The sequence below is a fragment of the Anabrus simplex genome, chromosome 3 (assembly GCF_040414725.1).
Source record: "Anabrus simplex isolate iqAnaSimp1 chromosome 3, ASM4041472v1, whole genome shotgun sequence".
Lineage (NCBI taxonomy): Eukaryota > Metazoa > Arthropoda > Insecta > Orthoptera > Tettigoniidae > Anabrus > Anabrus simplex.
In genome coordinates this window covers 449,056,063-449,077,179 of record NC_090267.1, presented here as the reverse complement: position 1 = coordinate 449,077,179, position 21,117 = coordinate 449,056,063, and the positions used below count along the sequence as shown (strand labels likewise).

At 40.3% G+C, this 21,117-nt stretch overlaps 1 protein-coding gene across 1 annotated transcript in view; it reads right to left on the bottom strand.

The window, feature by feature from the left end:
* Positions 1 to 2,009: 2,009 nt before the first annotated feature.
* The window catches only part of LOC136866497 (dipeptidase 1-like), an 852,481-nt gene continuing 833,373 nt past the window's right edge, over positions 2,010 to 21,117 (bottom strand). Inside the window, exons 11-12 of the mRNA XM_067143524.2 lie at positions 11,611 to 11,745; positions 2,010 to 2,488 (exon numbers count right to left, since the gene is read on the bottom strand). The gene's annotated coding sequence lies outside the window, so the exon portion shown is untranslated. The remainder of the gene's footprint in view (positions 2,489 to 11,610; positions 11,746 to 21,117) is intronic.

Here is a 21,117-nt window from a genome sequence, read left to right as displayed (position 1 = left end):
GAGAAGGTTGTCCGGGATCTCTGGTGACGGGTTTGAAGGCCACTGGCGGTGTTCTTATCAACTTGATCATGTCAAAACAGGGAGTGATGATTCATGTTAGTACTAAGAACACGTGTGTGTAGAGTTTCGTGATATTAGCTGCAACGATGCCAAAGCGGATTGACCCTTAATGGGAGGGCTTCATAATAGCCGTTTCCGATGCTAAATATAGCTATTCTGCAATCCATGGAATGTGCAAGAAACACGATTTCTTCATATCAAAGAAGGGGATCAGTGCTGTATTGAATAAAAAAGGCAAAGGCCGATTGGGCTTAATTCCAGAGGGAAAAACACAGGCAAATCTACGACCAACCAACAGCCGTACACCAAAAGTGGTGAGGGAAGTGAAGGCCCTTGTCTCAGATGATAACCCTGCCCTGCAAAGGACTATAACATGTAAGTTGGAGACGTCTGTTTCAACAGTTAACATCATTATCAACAAGGACCTGCAATTAGAAAAATGGCATAAGCGTTGAGTTCACAAAGCTGTTGCCTCATCACATTTCAGAACATTGCACTAATGCAAGAAAGCTGTATGAGGGCTATCTGGCAGGGAACAGATGGAAAAATGTGGTGACATTAGACAAAGCATATGTGTACCTTAGTGAATGTAACAAATCCCGCTCAATGTATAAAGAGAGAAAGAGATAAAGAGATAAAGAAAATGATCAAACATTGTATAAAGAATGCCAAGAAAGTTTTCCAAGGGGTTTCATGATCATCGCTGGATACTGCTACAATGGCAAGTTAACCATTTGCCGTGTCGCTAATATTGGAAGGTGAACTCTACGTACTATCAGCAAGAGGTTTTAACACCCATTTATAAAACAGATATCCCAGCACTAAATGGGAGGGCAAAAAATCAGGTATGGGTACATCAAGATAAAGCATCTAGCCACACTTCTTGTTCAATTTGTCTGTTCTCAGAGAAAATGGAGATGGAAACTGGAATCCATGCAATTCCTTTTACTGACATTCCAATAAAGGCACCTGATGGGTCAGCCAAGGACTTCTGTGCATTTGGACTCTTAAAAAGGGCCTTAGGAAATAGATGTCCATGCACTATCAATGGCCTCTGGAAAGTATTCAGGAGGAGTGGGATAAGATAGACATGATAGTTCTGCGTAAAAGTCTACTGCAATGGAAATTACATTGTTGAGCTATAGCTAGAAATGTTGGCTTTCCAATTGAGTATGATCGTTGATGGTGACATGGCTTTTCATAAGCTAATTACTCTTCAAACATAGTCTCCAGAGATTCCGAATGACCTTCTGTACTTGTCTCCTATCAGACAGTAGCAGAGAACTTCATTCATCATAAAAGGAAACAAGGCTTTTAGTGTTGTGAATGCCTGAATCATACATAGAGATGCCAACCTTTGAAGTGGCTTTTCAGTAATCCGCACCTCCCCTCAGAAAATTTTCCAGTCAAATCCAAAGCATCCACCTCCCTTCTTGATAATGACACCTGCTTTGCCCTTCCTGAAAGCAATCCATTCTAAAGTATATTGTACAATAAAATTTGCACGTTACCAGTCCATTCAGTCACAAAACATTCTCTGTAGCTTTTTTGCACCCAGCAGCTGCTTTTCAGTGTGGGTTTTCTTGAAGCATCCTTCCCCCTGTGACAATTGAAGGTAATTGAAGGAATAGGTGACCATAAGGCTGTAATAATGGATGTAGGACTGGTACTAAAAAGGCTTAATAAGAGAAAAAAACTGAAGTTGATGATCGTTAACAAAACACATGCAATTATATGAACTTCCTAGCATTTGCATCATCATCTTCCCTCTCCTTTCAGTCTTGCATGCTCTGTTGACAAAATAATCAGTTTGTTGAAGCTCATTTAGTAAGAAACTTGAATTTATTATATATAAAAGGCACTATAAAGTATAAAAATACAGTCTCTTGTTCTTTCATTTCCTTATGCAAAACACGTTGACTTAAAATCTAAAATTTTAAACTGGTTATAACATTCTTCATTACATAAAATCAGGAAATTATGGAACCGACAATAATTTGCACAACTTTTGATGGTTTACATCTCATGTTACTGAATTCTTTTTTGATCTTGAACTTATAAATGAAGTTAACATTGGGAAAGGTAAATCATTTAGAAGGTAAAGTTCCATGATGCAACATTGCTATGGCTGTCTGATGCGGCCTTCTTGTATGCCTTCCACTTTTTATACATTTAGAAATAGATGAGAATATGACATTCAGAGTCCTTCCCCTCGACAGGGGGGAGTAATATGGCAGTATAGGTATCACTTTATTCTTGAGTTTCCAATCCTCCTTTTGTGCACCATCTTGCGAGTTCTTAAATGTCATTCCAATTAGACACACTGTATGAACACATTAAATGTTTCACTTGTTGTAATAAACATTAGGGGCAATTTTACTTCATAAGCTGTTATTGAAGATGGCTGGTTGATATTTTCAGGTGAAACCTGAAACAAGAGTGATAAAAAATATATATAATATTACATTAAGAATTTTCTATTACCGAAATGAAAAATACACACCTTAACACTAGGACCGCCGGAACATACTGTATACCTAGAACCGCCGATGCGGTCATTTTGACCGCTGTATTCTAATTATTATTTTTATGCTCAATACGTATAGTAACTCATTATCATCGTTTCAAATATGTATTACTAAGTTTATAAAACATTATTTATGGGATCTAACACGGAAAAGATTCAAAATATTTAATAGTTTTGCAAATGTAGTATTTTCCTAATTTATTACAAACACAAAAACGTTTCTATAAAACACACTTATCTAAAAAGAAACATTGTTTTTACTTCAAATTCTTTTAGTATAAACGGTAAAAATAGTTATTACTCATTATCAGAAAATAGAATTACTGTAACATTCCATTTAGTGCAATTTATGACCTGAAACTTGTTTGCCAAATCCACGTGCCACAACATATTTGTCCCCTTCTTATCCTTCAGTGTATTTGCACACGCTGATGCAATCCTGCGTCTTTTGAAGCAGGAACTACATACCTTAGTTATGTACTTTGAGCAAGAACCACATACTCGCTGTTTGCACTTTCTGCAGGTAAAACTTGTCTTATTCCTGCATTTCCTCATTTGGCATTGCCTATTCTGTACATTTCCTTCCACAGGCTTCCTAAATTGGGGTTCTGTATCCACAGACTTAGGTTTTGATCCCATGTACCCCACACGAAGCTCCACTGCTAGTTTCAGGATGTCATTTCGGCGACTGATCTTCTTCCCTGTCAGTGTTTGAAAATGATCTAGGAGTTGAAATGAAATGGCGTATGGCTTTTAATGCCGGGATGTGTCCGTGGACACATGATGAAGACGACACATATACCCAGTCCCCGTGCCAGGGGAATTAAGCAATTTCGGTTAAAATTCCCGACCCAGCCGGAAATCGAACCCGGGACCCCTGTGACCAAAGGCCAACATGCTAACCTTTTTGCCATGGAGCCAGACATCCAGGAGTTGATAGCTGCCAAGTCAAGAATATTATGAAATACATGAACAGGTCATCTTCGTGTAATGGATCGAATAGTATATTTTCTTCCCATTTGATCTACCGTAGTAGAAGTATTCTGTTGCGGGAATCCTTTTGGGATTAGCTTGAAGTTCAACTTCTGAGTGCAAAGTACTGTATAGAAGGACGTTCTTGTTTCGTTTTCCTTGATAAACAGTGTGTCATTGGAATGTTTCACGAGAGTTGAGTCGTAAAGACTAGCTTTCATAGCCTTCAGAGCTTTAGGAATTTCTCTCCTTGATCGTCTAATGGTTCCAACAATATTCGAACCATTACTTTTCAACTTCTTACCAAGTTTCACTGTTGCAAAGAAAGTTATCTGTAGTCACTTGTCGCCCCTTCTTTTGAAACGGCTCCACCAACTTCATTACTACGCTTTCGGATAGAGCCTCGTCACGTGGTCTGAAATCGTCTTTTCCTAGGTAAGGAAACCCACTGCACGGAAACTTTGAGTCAACGTCCACAAGAAGCCAAAATGTAATTCCAGTTTTATCTGGTTTGTTGGGCATGTACTGTAAGAATGGACACCTTGTTTTTCTTGGAAAAACGCTGCTCATCAGCAGGCAGATTTTCACCTGGAATATAAGACAATTGACAATTTTCGATGAATTTGTTCCATACTTTTGATACTAACGCAAATTTATCAGTTTTCAAATGTTCTAATCTTGTCATTCTGACGTCGAAACGCTAAAATCTTTGGATTTCTGGACAAAAATTCCTCCCCATTGTTTCTCTGAAGAATGGTGGTCCCCACTTTTCAGACCAGAGTTCATTAGGTATAGTGTTACTGGCTCCAAGTACACCACGAGCATACACTAAGCCAATGAATGCCTACAGTTTTCTAAACTTACACTCCACAATTTATCTCCTAATACGCGTTTTGCTTCAGTTTCCGTAGAGTGTTTGATGTGTTTCAGTATAGATTCATCAATAAAAAAACGACATGCACACGCTACACTGTCGTCAGAAACATACCGCTTTGAGTATGGAGAAGGTCCTGGATTTTCTTTCAAGATGTTGTGACAAGCCATCCTTCCAGGTGTAGTCTTCACAAACTCTCATACAGGCCACTCCATGAAGTCATCTGTACCTAGTAACATATTACTTGGTCCTGGGAGGCTTGTGTTGATGCGTCCCTTCTTTCATCCAGCTTTTCCTATCGCATTTTCTACTGCTGTAATAGAACAATCGGAAACTTTCAGTTCTCGGCCTACACCAGGCATAATTACAGTCTAATTGCTGAATTTCAGTACGAAGATTGTAATGTTGACATCAAAATAACGTATATCATTAGGGAATCGTGACAGCGGAAGAATGTTCGCTACTCTCAGAGGACAGTGACCCATTAGCCACCTTTAGAAAAAAGAATAAAGAAGAGAATGAACAATGGCCGTAGATATACTATCAGAGTTTCATAGTTATGCTTACATTATTGCAGGGAGAATAATTATAAACAAATGTTATCTCAAACAGAGGAATAAGCACATGTTCTAATACATTTTATTATGATAATCAATACAGCGGTCAAAATGACCGCTTCGGCGGTTCTAGGTATACTCGTTACCTACGCCCTAACCAATGACGCAAAATTAATTACATTTAATACACATGATTCTGACCGGTAATCAGGAAAAGTCACTGAAGCTCTTTGCAATGCGACAGAAAATGTGGTCAAAATAAGGCTTTGAAAAAGTGTAGCGGTCATTTTGACCGCTCCGGCGGTTCTAGTGTTAACCATTTAGACAGTATTCTAATTAATTTTGTTTATTTTACACATGTTATGATTTTTATCTGTAAAACCTTCTTCTTTCACATCTCTCTTTGTGCATAAATATCTGTTCCTATATTACTCTATTTTGATTTTGTAAAATATGGTATTGTTAAATCAATTATGATTTCAGTATTGAACCCCAGCATGTCATTACAAGAATTTTTGAAATTTAATCATAAAAATTTTGTATTCAAGTATAGGTTAAGTTATTATCAAGGATTTTCTGTACCTTGCCTACCTTTTATGTCCCTTGCTGAGACTTCATTGTTCTCATAAAACCATCTATCTATCTATCTATCTATCTATCTATCTATCTATCTATCTATCTATCTATCTATCTATCTATCTATCTATCTATCTATCTATCTATCTATCTATCTATCTATCTATAGTTGTGGTAAGGTTAGGATTCAAGGTCATCTTTTGCTCTTTACCAATATACAGGAAAAAATTATAAAATATTTAAATATAAAATAAAATGGTTTGAATAATAATATAATATGAAGACAGTTCCACACATGAGAACTGGCTTTGCTGTACACCATAGAATGGTTGACCATATATTAAAATTCATCTCACCCACTGGTAGAACCTCCACACTATCCTTCAGGACCCACAAAAGAGTGAACACCATACCCGGTAGTGAATTTCCATGCACCTACAAACGACACCAATAAGAAAGATCTGGAGGCAGTAGATTACTACTGGAACACCCTTGAAGAGACAGTAGACAAGTTCCAAAACCACCACACCACCATACTCATGGGCAACTTCACCACACAAGTCGGCAAGGAGAAGAAATACCGTAGGGTAGTGGGCAGTTACCCAGCCCACAAAAGGACCAACAGAAATGGTGAGCGACTCATAGACCTTTGTGACAAATACAACCTGGTCCTAAAATCAACCGTGTTCAAGCGATTGCCTAGGAAGGCCATAGCCTGGAAGAGTCCAAATCACATGCTGGGTGAATTTCAGATAGACCATGTGGCTGGCTACTGGCAGGAGATGTCACAAGGAAATACAGAAAGTCAAGGCCTTGAGAGGAGCCAACATCAACTGACCACTATCTCTCCCTAGTAAGGACCAACCTATAACCCTTGAGGAGAGCATCCAAAACCCTGAAGGCCTTGAGGATACCTAGGTTCAATACCCAACGGTTGAGCAATGAGGATTGTGACTTCCAGACCACCCTTGAGAAGAATGCACAGAAACAACGGTGGCCTACTCTTACAAAATGCTCTACAGGATGCTGCTCAAGAAACCATTCCTGCTTCATCCAACAAAGGCAAGCACCCCTGGTGGACCACAGAGTGCGATCAGACTATAGAGGAAAGGTGCAGAGCCTGGATCAAGTGGAACCAGTGCAAGGATGAGCCCAACCATTAGGCTTTCATTGAGCAAAGAAATACAACAGAGAGCATTATCCGTAAAACTAAGAGTCACTACAGCAGGTCTCAAATACAACAGGAAGAAGAAGACTTCAAGGGGAACTATTCAACAGATCTCTTCTAGGGACTCAAGAAACAGTCTACCTCATACATGGCCCCCACCCTACATCTCCGAGAGCCAGATGGGAAGCTCCAAATGAACAACAGAGATGGCACCAACACCTGTGCAGAGTACTTCCAGAAACTCCTCAATGCAGAAGAACCTAAAGAGAGGCTGGCTTTCACCGAGCCCACTGTCAGGAACCAGGACTCTGTACCACCCAACAGGGAAGAAATCAAAAGCCTCAAGGAAAACAAGGCTCCAGGTGAAGGTGGTATAGTTTCAGACATGTGGAAGCATGTAGATGAACAGTCCCTGCAGAGTATCACCCAGATCATTCAAGACATATGGAGAACACAGGTCTTGCCTCAACAACTACATAGGTATCTTCCTGTTGCTTGTAACCTACAAAATCTTCTGTACAGCCCTACTAACTAGAGTCACCAAACAGCTGGACTCCCAGCTAGGTGAATACCAGGCTAGTTTCTGCGTCCCTGTTGCTTGTAACCTACAAGATATTCTGTACAGCCCTGCTAACTAGAGTCACCAAACAGCTGCTGGACTCCCAACTAGGTGAATACCAGGCTAGTTTCTGAGTCAGTAGGTCCTGTACAGAACAGATACAAAACTTCAAGACCATCCTCATATATAGGAGCCGAGGGGGGCATTCCTGGGGAGCCATTATGGTGGATTTCCAAAAGGCATACGATTCAATAGACAGACAGACCCTCTTCTCTACTCTGTGGGAAATAGGCCTAGATAAGAAGACTGGTCCAAGCTTCCTTGATGAACACCACCTCCAAAGTCACATTCAGGGGTGAGCTCTCTGAGAGCTTTCCCATCCAAACAGGAGCCAGAAAGAGAGATGATCTCTCTTACATTATCTTCAACTGTGTACTAGAGAAGGTCTCAGAGAACGGACTGCCACATTGTCATCAGAAGCAGGACCGAAGCTTGGGTACAAGAAAGACAACCTCAGTGTACCCTGTCTAGCCTTTGCTGATGATCTTATCCTACTGGCCAACAGCATGGAGGAGGCTACTCACCAACTACAGAGCCTCTACAGTATTGCAGCAAAAATAGGCTTGAAGGTTAACCTACAGAAGATGGAGTTTATCACTAACATAAAGCAAATTCCTTCTACAATCCTACTAAGAAACAACACCATAAGTAAAGTTCCTGCAGTCAAGTACTTAGGAGAATGGATCTCAGCAAGCGAGAGCAAAACTTTGGCCATAGACACCAGGTGCACAAAGTTAGAGAGGGCCTATCATTCCTGCAAAAGCATCTACACCTCCAAGTACTCTCAAAGAATCTAAAGCTGAAGCATTACAACTCCCAAGGGAACTGTCCATACTGTCATATTGAAATCAACAACAAAATTTCGCAGAGACCATGGGGAGACCCATAAAATATCGATATATAAAAATTTAGCTGCCATTTCAAACTGGAAGGTTTCAAAATCTTGGTACAAAAACTGTGTGACAACACAGCTTACTGGACAACCCTTGCTTCTTGCTGGCATGCGTAGCGCACAGCAGAGTGGAGTTGCAGTTGTGCTGGAGAGAGAGAGAGAGAACAAATTGGCAGGCTGCCACGTGCCAAGGTCACTTTATTGTTACGGAACGAATGTGAAACATAAATGAGGTATGTTAATTGCAAGATAAAAACACAAATATTTTTGGCACCATGCACAATGAATATGCTCTTTGAGGCCTCATCGTTCTTCACAGTTTTCTTTACTTGTTTGACAGGCACTTCGAACTCGGGAGGTCTCTCCATTGTATAATTGGTTGCGAACCATGAGTATTTAATCATGTCCTTAAACCATGCAGAACAAAATTGAAAATGAATGAAGGACTGCATTTTCAGTATGCTGTTTCTCTGGTAAACATCAAACAGAAAGTCTTCACAAGTCGGCACAATGTCTATTAAGTGACAATACAAAGCCTTCCACTGCCAGAAGAAAAACTTGTCCAAGGGCTGTATTTTCCCTGTATGCAAGGAGAAATCTGGAGAATTTCTATACTGTTGCCTGGAGGAATGTTTTCAAGACAGCTCTTATCACTGTAAGTAGTCCAGCAATCTAGCAGTAGCAAACAATTCTCTTCCACAAATGGGAAGACGGTTTCTATAAACCAATACTTTAATTCCTTTTTCCCCATTTTCCCTGATTTTGTGGCTGTTACAATTATATTTCTGGCATGAAACATTTCTTTGGAAACTCTCAGACCGGAAGTTCCAGTTGCCTCCTGTAGTGTAATGAGTAATTTTGGGAAAAGTGTACCGGCCATACTAATTGTAGGCATAATTGTGTAGGAATGGGTGAGTACACTAACTGATTGAGCGACTGTTTCTGTATGTTTTTCACCAACAAACGATAGAGTCCTTTTTGCTTTCATTTTGTGCACGAAACCACTCTGATTAGTATTGTATATTGAAGAAGGGTTGTAGTCTGAAAATTGCTCTGTAGCTGATACCACAAATTTCTTTGCATCTTTATCTTTTTTGTCTTCTTCTTGCAGATATGTATGGGATACAAATTTTGTAATTTTTCTACTTTTTATTCACTTTTTCTTAAAATGACTCAATGAACTAACACATGCACTGAAATTAGTTTGCCCCATTGAAATCTCTCTTGAAATTTCCAAGGCCCACAGTCGCAGGTCTTCATCGCATACATTCCTCTTCAGTCTTCTTGCTTCTGTAAAGGGAGAAAATAATTTTGTATGCATCAATATCATGTGTGTTCAGTGGGGCTTACTGATGTAGATTCTAATTGGTTCTTCCACCTGTACAGTTGTCGTAGTGACGTCACCTTATGACAACGTTTGCAAACAGTGGTTAATAAAAGCCGCTTCTTACCACCCTTATTTAAACATAAATTTACAGCTTTCTTCTTGTACGCAAGATCTACAGTTTGTTTCACTTTCTTCTGTGGACTGGAAACATAGCTTGAACTACTAGATTTGCTAGGTGACTGCAGTGTCTCTTCACTGGATTGACAGGAATCAATCAGACACGGGGCTCAAAATCGGATCCGAAACACATCTTATTTCTGGCAATGGTGTGCTGCCTTCTCTTTTAGATAATGCAGATGAGGTGTCGCTGCTTCCACCATCACTTTCACTGTCACTATTTCTCTCCAGACATGACTCCGAGATGATGCTGGCACCCATGGGATGATTTTCAATTAGTTCGATCACATCTCGACCCATCTCCCTTTCTTTCCAAAGTTATTTCATGGGAAGAGGAGAAACCTTTTTTTACGGAAATAACGTAAAGCATACTCCAGAACATTAGCCGGATTCATGACTACTCTTTCAAAGGAACATGTGTCAACTGTCTAGCACAGAAAGCTTAAGGTAAACTGGTCGCTTCAGCTGGTCGCCAGGGCTGTCCACATCGAGCTATACGCTAACATGTGGAATTCTATTAGACATTTCCGTATCGATTTCAGGACCTTACAGATTGAAATGGCAGCTGAATTTTTGTCCATTGCTTTCTTATGGACTCCTCATCTTCTCTACCAAATTTCATTTTTGATTTCGATATGACAGCATGGACAGTTCCCTTGTCAGTAGAAAGACCCTCTGTACTCTATGCCTCTGAGTGCCTCTTGATGAATCGCAAGGGCCCACTCAGGAAACTAGAACTTAAAGAGAGGAAGATCTTGAGAAGAATACTAGGGCACATAAGAGAGGAGGATGGTACCTACAGGATCAGGCACAACAACGAGCTCTATGCACATCAGGAGGACATAGTCACATGCATGTGGAAAAGGCGAGTGACCTTCTATGGGCACATGAGCCGCCTGAAACCCTTCAGGCTCACAGTGAAAAGTAGGGGAAAGGCTTCCAAGACCAATTGGATCACCTCAGTAAAATCAGACCTAGAGGAACTACAGATCCCATTAGAGACCATACAGAACGGATCTCAGTACCGGCAGGCCATCTACAGGGAGTCTTCCCACTGTCCCTCACAAGCAAAAAAAGAGTACATGGACTACCAGACCTAAGTGGATGGAAGGAAGCAGGCACACAGCCAGAAAATGAAAGTTTACTGGGCCAATAAAAGGCAGAAGACCATAGCTAAAAGTTAAGATGAGCCCTGTGGTCCCTAGCAGGCCAAAATGAACCAAAAAAATATAAAAACTATACTACTGTAGGTAAGAACCATTTTAAACTAATATATACCATAGTATATACAAATATTTATGAGAATAAATTACACTTTCTCACATATAACACAATTTGCACCTTATGTTTATGCATCTAAGAGTACATTCTGTGGAGGCTTAAACGTCGTTAAAGAATTTATGTTGCGGATGTTATTCGGAAGCGAGTTCCATGATCCAGTTCCTGATGCATAAATAAGTAATTATAGGCAGCTGATTTGCTAAAGAGAATGCCGAGGTTGGTAACAGGACATTATGCTGGTGAAAAGAAGAAAGGTATTTGAATTTTGAGGAGGGTAATGTGGGAGATCTCTCAGTTAGGGATCTGAACTCCAAGATGGGTTATAGGAAGATTTCTGAGTGAATTGATTGGTTTTTGCAAATCTATATTTTTGATGAGTCTGTTGGAAGGGATTATCTACTGTGTACTGCAAATTATGTTGAAGAATGCTCTAAAATTGTAGTATGAAATAATTCTTCAAGAACTTCCTAGTAGTTTTTTAACAGAGCAAACTGCATTGGTACCATTCTTGTCTTACCGACCAGTCATTACCTAATTAAACAGATATATTTCTAATTACTATTGTTGGATCAGCTCTTACCTGCGATAAGTCTACAAGACTGCACTGTCTGCATTAAATACAGGAATATATTGTGATGTCAATATGGAAATGTTTAGTCTTGTGGGTGAGGCTAGAAAGCCTTCTAACCTCTGCACCAAAATAATCAATCTCCATCTGTAATTGAGAAGTAATGCTGTTAAGAAATGTTATCATTATTTAAAAAATAAAATACTAATACAAGAGTTTTTGGTAAAATATTCATGTTCAATGCAAATATTAAGTTTGTACATAAGTCTGGAGAAAAAAATTATTGGTTCACATAATTAAAACAAATCAGTAAGTTGTGCCAAAAGAATTCAGAAGAATATAGGAAAATAAATAATGTTATGCTGTGAAAGGGTCCTCCTCTGCGAACCATGTGACCTTGCCGTGGTGGGGAGGCTTGCGTGTCCCAATGATGCAGATAGCCAAGCCACAGGTGCAACCATATCGGATGGGTATCTGTTGAGAGACCAGACTAACAAATGGTTCATCGAAAGGGGGGTAGCACCCTTTCGGTAGTTGCAAGGGCGGCAGTCTAGATGATTGACTGATACGGCCTTGTAATAATACTCAACATGGCTTAGCTGTGTTGATACTGCTACACGGCTGAAAGCAACGGGAAACTACAGCCGTTACTACCTCCTGAGGACATGCAGCTCTCTCTGTATGGATGATGTACTGATGATGGCTTCCTCCCGGGTAAAATATTCCGGAGGTAAACTAGGCCCCCATTCGGATCTCCGGGTGGAGACTACACGTGAGGGGGCAATCATCAGGAAGATGGGTACTGACATTCTGCGAGTCAGAGCGTGGAATGTTAGAAGTTTGAATCGTTGTGGTAGGTTAGAGAATCTGAAAAGGGAGATGGATAGGCTAAAGTTAGATGTAGTTGGTATAAGTGAAGTACGTTGGCTAGAAGAATAAGATTTTTGGTCAGGCGACTACCGAATTATCAACACAAAATCAAACAGGGGAAATGCAGGAGTTGGTTTAATAATGAATAAGAAAATAGGGCAGCGGGTAAGCTACTACGACCAGCATAGTGGAAGAATTATTGTCGTCAAGATAGACACCAAACCAATGCCCACCACACTAGTGCAGGTCTATATGCCTACTAGTTCAGCGGATGATGAAGAAATCGAAAGAATATATGAAGAGATAGAAGATTTAATACAATATGTAAAAGGTGACGAGAATCTAATAGTGATGGGAGACTGGAATGCAGTGGTAGGCCAAGGAAGAGAAGGTAGTACAGTAGGAGAATTTGGATTGGGACAAAGGAACGAAAGAGGAAGTCGGCTGGTTGAATTCTACACTGATCATAATTTAGTCCTTGCCAATACTTGGTTCAAACACCACAAACAACGGCTGTATACGTGGACAAGACCTGGAGACACTGGAAGGTATCAAATAGATTTCATTATGATTAGGCAGAGATTCAGAAACCAGGTGTTGGATTGCAAAATTTTCCCAGGAGCAGACGTGGACTCTGACCACAACTTGTTGGTCATGAAATGCCATCTGAAGTTGAAGAAACTGAAGAAAGGAAAGAATGCAAAAAGATGGGATCTAGACAAGTTGAAAGAAAAGAGTGTGAGGGATTGTTTCAAGGAACATGTTGAAAAAGGACTAAATGAAGAGGCTGAAGGAAACACTATAGAAGAAGAGTGGAGAGTCATGAAAAATGAAGTCAGTAAGGCTGCTGAAGAGATGTTAGGAAGGAAGAAAACATCAACTAAGAATCAGTGGATAACTCAGGAGATACTAGACCTGATTGATGAACGACGAAAATACAAGAATACTAGAAATGAAGAGGACAGAAACGAATACAGGCGATTAAAGAATCAAGTGGATAGAAAGTGCAAGGTAGCTAAGGAAGAATGGCTGAAGGAGAAGTGCAAGGATGTCGAAGGCTGTATGGTCCTGGGAAAGGTAGATGCTGCATACAGGAAAATCAAGGAAACCTTTGGAGAAAGGAAATCTAGGTGTATGAATATTAAGAGCTCGGATGGAAAGCCACTTCTAGGGTAAGAAGACAAAGCAGAAAGATGGCAGGACCATATCCAACAGTTGTATCAAGGTAAAGATGAAGATAATTTGGCTCTGGAACATGAAGAGGCTGTTGATGCTGATGAAATAGGAGACCCAATTTTGAGGTCAGAGTTTGACAGAGCTGTGAGTGACCTCAATAGGAACAAGGCACCTGGAATTGATGACATTCCCTCTGAATTACTGACTGCCTTACAAGAAACCAGCACGGCAAGGTTATTTCATATAGTGTGCAAGAGAGGAGAAGTCCCATCTGATTTTCAGCAGAATGTTGTTATACCTATTCCCAAGAAAGCCGGTGCTGACAGGTGTGAAAACTACCGCACCATTAGTTTAGTATCGTATGCCTGTAAAATTTTAACATGTATTGTTTACAGAAGAATGGAAAAACAAGTTGAAGCTGAGTTGGGAGAAGATCAATTTGGCTTCAGAAGAAACGTAGGAACACGTGAAGCAATCCTGACTTTACGTCTGATCTTCGAGGATCGAATCAAGAAGGACAAGCCCACGTACATGACATTCGTAGATCTAGAAAATGCATTTCATAATGTTGATTGGACCAAGCTATTTATGATTCTGAAGATGATAGGGATCAGATACCGAGAACGAAGAATTATCTACAATCTGTATAAAAATCAGTCTGCAGTGATAAGAATCGTGGGCTTTGAAAAAGAAGCAGCAATCCAGAAAGGAGTGAGGCAAGGCTGCAGTTTGTCCCCTCTCCTTTTCAATGTTTACATAGAACAGGCAGAAAAGGAAATCAAAGAGAAATTTGGAAATTGAATCACAGTCCAAGGAGAGGATATCAAAACCTTGAGATTTGCCGATGATATTGTTATTTTATCTGAGACTGCAGAAGATCTCGAGAAGTTGCTGAATGGTATGGATGAAGTCTTGGGTAAGGAGTACAAGATGAAAATAAATAAGTCCAAAACAAAAGTAATGGAGTGCAGTCGAACGAAGGCAGGTGATGTAGGAAATATTAGATTAGGAAAGGAAGTCTTAAAGGAAGTAGATGAATATTGTTACTTGGGTAGTAAAATAACTAACGATGGCAGAAGTAAGGAGGACATAAAATGCAGACTAGCACAAGAAAGCAAGAGCTTTCTTAAGAAATTTGCTCACTTCAAACATTGATATCGGAATTAGAAAGATGTTTTTGAAGACTTTCGTGTGGAGCGTGGCATTGTATGGAAGTGAAACATGGATGATAACTAGCTCAGAAAGAAAGAGAATAGAAGCTTTTGAAATGTGGTTTACAGAAGATTGTTGAAGGTGAGATGGATAGATCGAATCACGAATGAAGAGATACTGAATCGAATTGGTGAGAGGAGATCGATTTGGCTAAATTTGACGAGAAGAAGAGATAGAATGATAGGACACATCTTAAGACAACCAGGACTTGTTCAGTTGGTTTTTGAAGGAAGTGTAGGTGGTAAGAATGCTAGGGGTAGACCAAGGTATGAATATGACAAGCAGATTAGAGCAGAAGTAGGATGCAATAGTTACGTAGAAATGAAAAGGTTAGCACAGGATAGGGTGGCATGGAGGGCTGCATCAAACCAGTCTATGGACTGATGACTCAAACAACACACGTGAAAGGGTTTCAACAAAAAATTGTAATAAACATGAAAAAAGAGGGTTAGGCACTATCATCTTACGAATGTCCGACTCGTTGGCTGAACGGTCAGCGTACTGGCCTTCTGTTCAGAGGGTCCCGGGTTCGATTCCCGGCCGGGTCGGGGATTTTAACCTTAATTGGTTAATTCCAATGGCACGGGGGCTGGGTGTATGTGCTGTCTTCATCATCATTTCATCCTCATCACGACGCGCAGGTCACCTACGGGTGTCGAGTAGAAAGACCTGCACCTGGTGAGCCGAACTTGTCTTCGGACACTCCCGGCACTAAAACCCATACGCCATTTCATTTCATCTTACAAATAAATTACATTTTGGTCATCTTTACACTGGAAGAAAGTCTTCTTCTACAAATTCACATCTTTTCATGCTGTTTTCAGTATTGAGCTTGTTTACGGGTGAATTGAGATTTTGTTTATATTTCAGCACTTGTTTTCAGGTTTCAATTCTTTAATTGTTCAGCTCCTAGGCTAAATGCTTAGCACCGGGCGAGTTGGCCATGCGGTTAGGGTCGCGCAGCTGTGAGCTTGCATTCGGGAGATAGTGGATTCAAACCCCACTGTCGGCAGCCCTGGAGATTGTTTTCCGTGGTTTCCCATTTTCACACCAGGCAAATGCTGGGGCTGTACCTTAATTAAGGCCATGGCCGCTTCCTTCCCACTCCTAGGCCTTTCCTATCCCATCGACGCCATAAGAGCTGTCTGTGTCGGTGCGACGTAAAGCAAAAAAAAAGTTTAGCATGCTGGCCTTTGGTCCAAGGGGTACTGGGTTCAATTCCTGACCGGGTTTTCTGTGGATCAGGGGCTAGGTGTTCTCTCTTCAACATTAGAATTCATCTTAGGTAGGGTGCCATCTTCACGGATGCACAGGTCGCCCGGCCTTGACTCAAAAGATTTGCACCAGGCCTCTCTGGAGGCCACACGCCAAGTATGAAAACCTACCATATGTTCAGGAGCTGCCCTCAGGGAAAATTACTAGAGGTTCATGAGGAAGTCCACTAGCAGAAGGTGGAAGTAACCATCGTATTTATATAACTGCCATCAACTGGAGGAAAAACAAAGCAGAAATCATTGGTCCTACAATAAGGTTTGAAGTCTCTTTCTCAGCCAGATAACATGGATATTCGAGTATGAGGACTGCTTCTGAGTGCTAGAGGGACCATTTCCAAAAATTTTATTGAATGGCGACAAATGTACAAACTGGACAGAAATCTTCAAGAAAAATTCATAGGTTCATAGATAATTTTTATGAAACCTACAATTAAATCATTTAAAAACAAATTTGGCTAACATATTATATACTGATACCAGAATAAATATGAAAAATTATGGACTCAAGAATATTCAGTTATTTAACTGTTTCATCCCAGTTGCTCTCTCTTAAAATTCATTTATATTTATTACTGTACATTTTTAGCCCTTCTTCTTTTCTTGTTACTTACCAGGTCCCGCTGAAAAACAGGATACCCCTTTGACATTTTGGTGTTGTGTTTCTCATATATCCTATAGCTAGGGTCACTTATCTCAAATTGTAGTTGTGAAAGTTCTTGAAAACATTGAGAAGAATAGAAGACTGCACAGAACTTGAAAAAATGTATGAAATTGAAATGTGACTTTAGAAGAAGAAGAAGTCGATAAAGACTGGATTTGAAAAGAAAATATGAAATTTAATTGTGGTAAGGGAATAAATACTCTCTCTCCTGCAGGACCCATTTTAGTTGGATGTGTGCCAGCAAAACTGTATGAGAACTGTTGGCAGTTTCATTACTGCAGTAAACATTGCTGTTGGGAGGGAGGTGGGGAGTATGGCTAAGGTAAGGAGGGGTAGGGCAAGTATGTGTGACATCTGGCACAATGTTACTGTTTTTATATTGATTTCTTAAAATAGAACATTGATATTCTCAGTTATTTCATTAAGATTGTAATTGGGCTTATTCTTCTGGCACTGGGGTTGTAGATTAATTAATGTCATGTCCACTTCCTTCCCATTCATAGCCCTTTCCTGTCCCATCATGACCATGAAATCTGTCTGTGTTGGTGCGACACAAAGTGAATTGCAAAGAAAAAAACCACATCTGTCTGTGGGTATAGATTTTTTGTAAATGTTCATTATAATACCTTTATTAACCATACATAAGATGCAGACTAGCACAAGCAAGGTACTGTAGGCCTTTCATAGGAAAAGAAATTTGCTCACTTTGAACATTGATATAGGAATTAGAAATATGTTTTTGAAGACTTTCATCTGGAGCATGGCATTGTAGGGAAGTGAAACATGGGTGATAAGTAGCTCTTAGAGAATAGAAGTTGAGAAAGAATGATTAAAATCTGACACATGGATACTTACAGCTGAGCATTTATTGTGTTTTTCTGTGTTAATATGTTCCTGGTAATGGACCAGTAAACTCCTTCCTGTCTGACTCTATATATGAAGCTTTGCACTGTATGCATTTCAATTTGAATATTCCTGAGTTCAAGGTTTTCCTTTTTATTGCTATGAACACTGCTGTGTGGATTGTAAAATATGTGGCTGTTAATACAAGTTGTCTGGGTTAAAGGTATAATAATATAAAATTTAATAACTTGAGATATAGTGGAGATAATTACTTGCAGTTTGTTTCTACAAGTAGGGTAACTCAAAATGTTTGTTTACATATCTAATAAACCTTGATATGCACACCATTAGTGGCGCGACAGACATCTAATCGGTATTCCAGTTCTCTTCAAGTGTTCTGCAGCATTGTAGGCATAACATTTGCGATAGCTGCACGAATGCGATGATGTAGATCTGGTAGATCAAGAACTGGTGTCTGGTACACTTGATTTTTGACAAACCCCCACAGAAAAAAGTCAACTGGCGTAATGTTGGGGCTTCTAGGGGGCCAAGCAATTGATGGATTACCTCTCTCAACCCAGCGATCTGGGAACTCACGATTCAAGAAATCCCTCACAGCTTCTGCATTATGGTCATAAGATCAGGTCACAAGGAAGTTGTGGCACAATATATTTCTCCAACATTTCTAGGTAACGTGTTCCATTAACTGTAGGCTCCGCGAAGAAGAATGGGCCAATAACCCTGTCCTTCAGCAATCCACACCATACATTCACATTCAGAGAGTCCCTTTTCAACTCTATCACTACGTGAGGGAGTTCAGATGCCCATATGTGGCAATTGTGCTTGTTTACCATGCCGGAAATATGAAATGTAGCCTCGTCCGAGAAACAGACTGAATTGAAGAATGCCTCGTTTCCATCAATTTTTGCCAGAATTGTCTCCGCGAATGCCTTCCATAGCAGCCTGTCCTGAGGTTTGATTTCCTGACGAAGCTGCAGTTTGTACACCCGTAGGCACAACCTTTTGTGGACAACATTATGTACTCTCAAACAAGGTAACTGTAACTGCATACTTGCTTGTCGAATTGACTTACGAGGGCTCCGCTTGAAGGACTCACGGATTAAATCAACAGTAGCCTCTGAAACTGCATACTTGGCATGGTGGTCCGACATCAACAGCAAGGTCCCAGATTCTCGAAGGCGCCTGTCCCATTTCATGATTGTTACGTAAGTGGGAACATCATTAGTTGGTAACAGTCCATACGCCAAAATCTACGTTGTACTAGTGTAACAGACTTTATCTCTGCGAGCGAAAGCACACAGAACACCTTCTGCTGTGGAGTCCACATGGTTACTGGCACGCTTCTCGTGAACAATGCAGTTACGTGCATGCGCATGTGGTTCCACCACCACCACAAGCAAACACAGAAAACATTTTGAGTTGCCCTAGTTGCAGAAATGAACTGCCAATAAATATCTCCATTATTTCTTAAGTTATTAAATTTTATATTATTATACCTTTAACCCAGATAAATATGTTTGAAAAGCTATGTTAAAAGTCTGTTTTAAATAGACTGGTGATTTGGAAAATGATGATATTAGATGTCAAAGTAGCAATTCTTTGTTCTTCTTTGTGGAGTCTCTCTCCCCTGTGGATGGGGGCAGTAGAATAACACCCACGGTATCCCTTGCCTGTCATAAGAGGTGACTAGAAGGGGCCCCAGAGACTCTGAACTTTGGAGCATGGGTTGGCGACCACAGGGCCCTTAGCTGAGTCATGGCATTGCTTCCACTTACTTGTGCCAGGCTCCTCACTTTCATCTGTCCTATCTGACCATTCTTGGTCAACTCTTATTCTTTTCCACCCCGAAGCTATTAGGTTTCCAAAGGCTAAGGAGTCTTTCATTTTCACGCTCATGGCCCTTGTCTTTCCTTGGCCGATACCTTCATTTTTCAAAGTGACGGATTCCTTCCATTATTTCTCTCTGATTAGTGTTATATAGAGGATGGTTGTCTAGTTGTACTTCCTCTTAAAACAGTAATCACCACCACCACCACCACCAGCTTTGTGGAGTCTCTAATGAGCATGGAGTTTGGTCAGTTTTTAATTTTATTGATAAGTCTATCAACAACATTGTTATTGTAATCATTGCCAGCCATCACTGCATAAATGGTATGATTTTCTTTTTTAAAATTTTTTGTGACAGGGGGATCTCAATCATTTCAATCAATCACTACTGATCTGCATTTAGGGCAGTCGCCCAGGTGGCAGATTCCCTATCTGTTGTTTTCCTAGCCTTTTCTTAAATGATCGCAAAGAAATTGGAAAATTATTGAACATTTCTCTTGGTAAGTTATTGCAATCCCTAACTCCCCTTCCTATAAACAAATATTTGTTCCAATTTGTCCTCTTGAATTCCAACTTTATCTTCATATTGTGATCTTTCCTACTTTTAAAGACACCACTCAAACTTATTCATCTACTGATGTCCTCCCACGCCATCTCTCCACTGACAGGTTGGAACATACCACTTAACCGAGCAGCTCGTCTCCTTTCTCCCAAATCTTCCCAGCCCAAACTTTGCAACATTTTTGTAACGCTACTCTTTTGCCGGAAATCACCCAGAACAAATCGAACTGCTTTTCTTTGGATTTTTTCCAGTTCTTGAATCAAGTAATCCTGGTGAGGGTCCCAAACACTGGAACCATACTTTAGTTGGGGTCTTATCAGAGACTTATATGCCCTCTCCTTTACATCCTTACTACAATCCCTAAATACCCTCATAACCATGTGCAGAGATCTGTACCCTTTATTAACAATCATATTTATGTGATTACCCCCAAGAAGGTCTTTTCTTATATTAACACCTAGGTATTTACAATGATCCCCAAAAGGAACTTTCACCCCATCAACGCAGTAATTAAAACTGAGAGGACTTTTCCTATTTGTGAAACTCACAAACTGACTTTTAAACCCATTTTTCATCATACCATTGCCCACCGTCCATCTCACAACACTATCGAGGTCACCCTGCAGCCGCTCACAATCTTGTAACTTATTTATTACTCTGTACAGAATAACATCATCTGCAAACAGCCTTATCTCTGATTCCACTTGTTTACACATATCGTTGATATACACTGACTGACAGAGCAAATGCAACACCAAGAAGGAGTGGTCAGAACTTTATGCCAATTGCAGGGTAGACTGACGTCACTGAGGTATGCTCATGATGTGAAATGCGCCGTTGTGCTGCGCACGTAGCGAACGATAAATGGAACACGGTGTTGGCGAATGGCCCACTTCGTACCGTGATTTCTCAGCCGACAGTCATTGTAGAATGTGTTGTCGTGTGCCACAGGATACGTGTATAGCTAAGAATGCCAGGCCGCCGTCAACGGAGGCATTTCCAGCAGACAGACGACTTTACGAGGGGTATGGTGATCGGGCTGAGAAGGGCAGGTTGGTCACTTCGTCAAATCG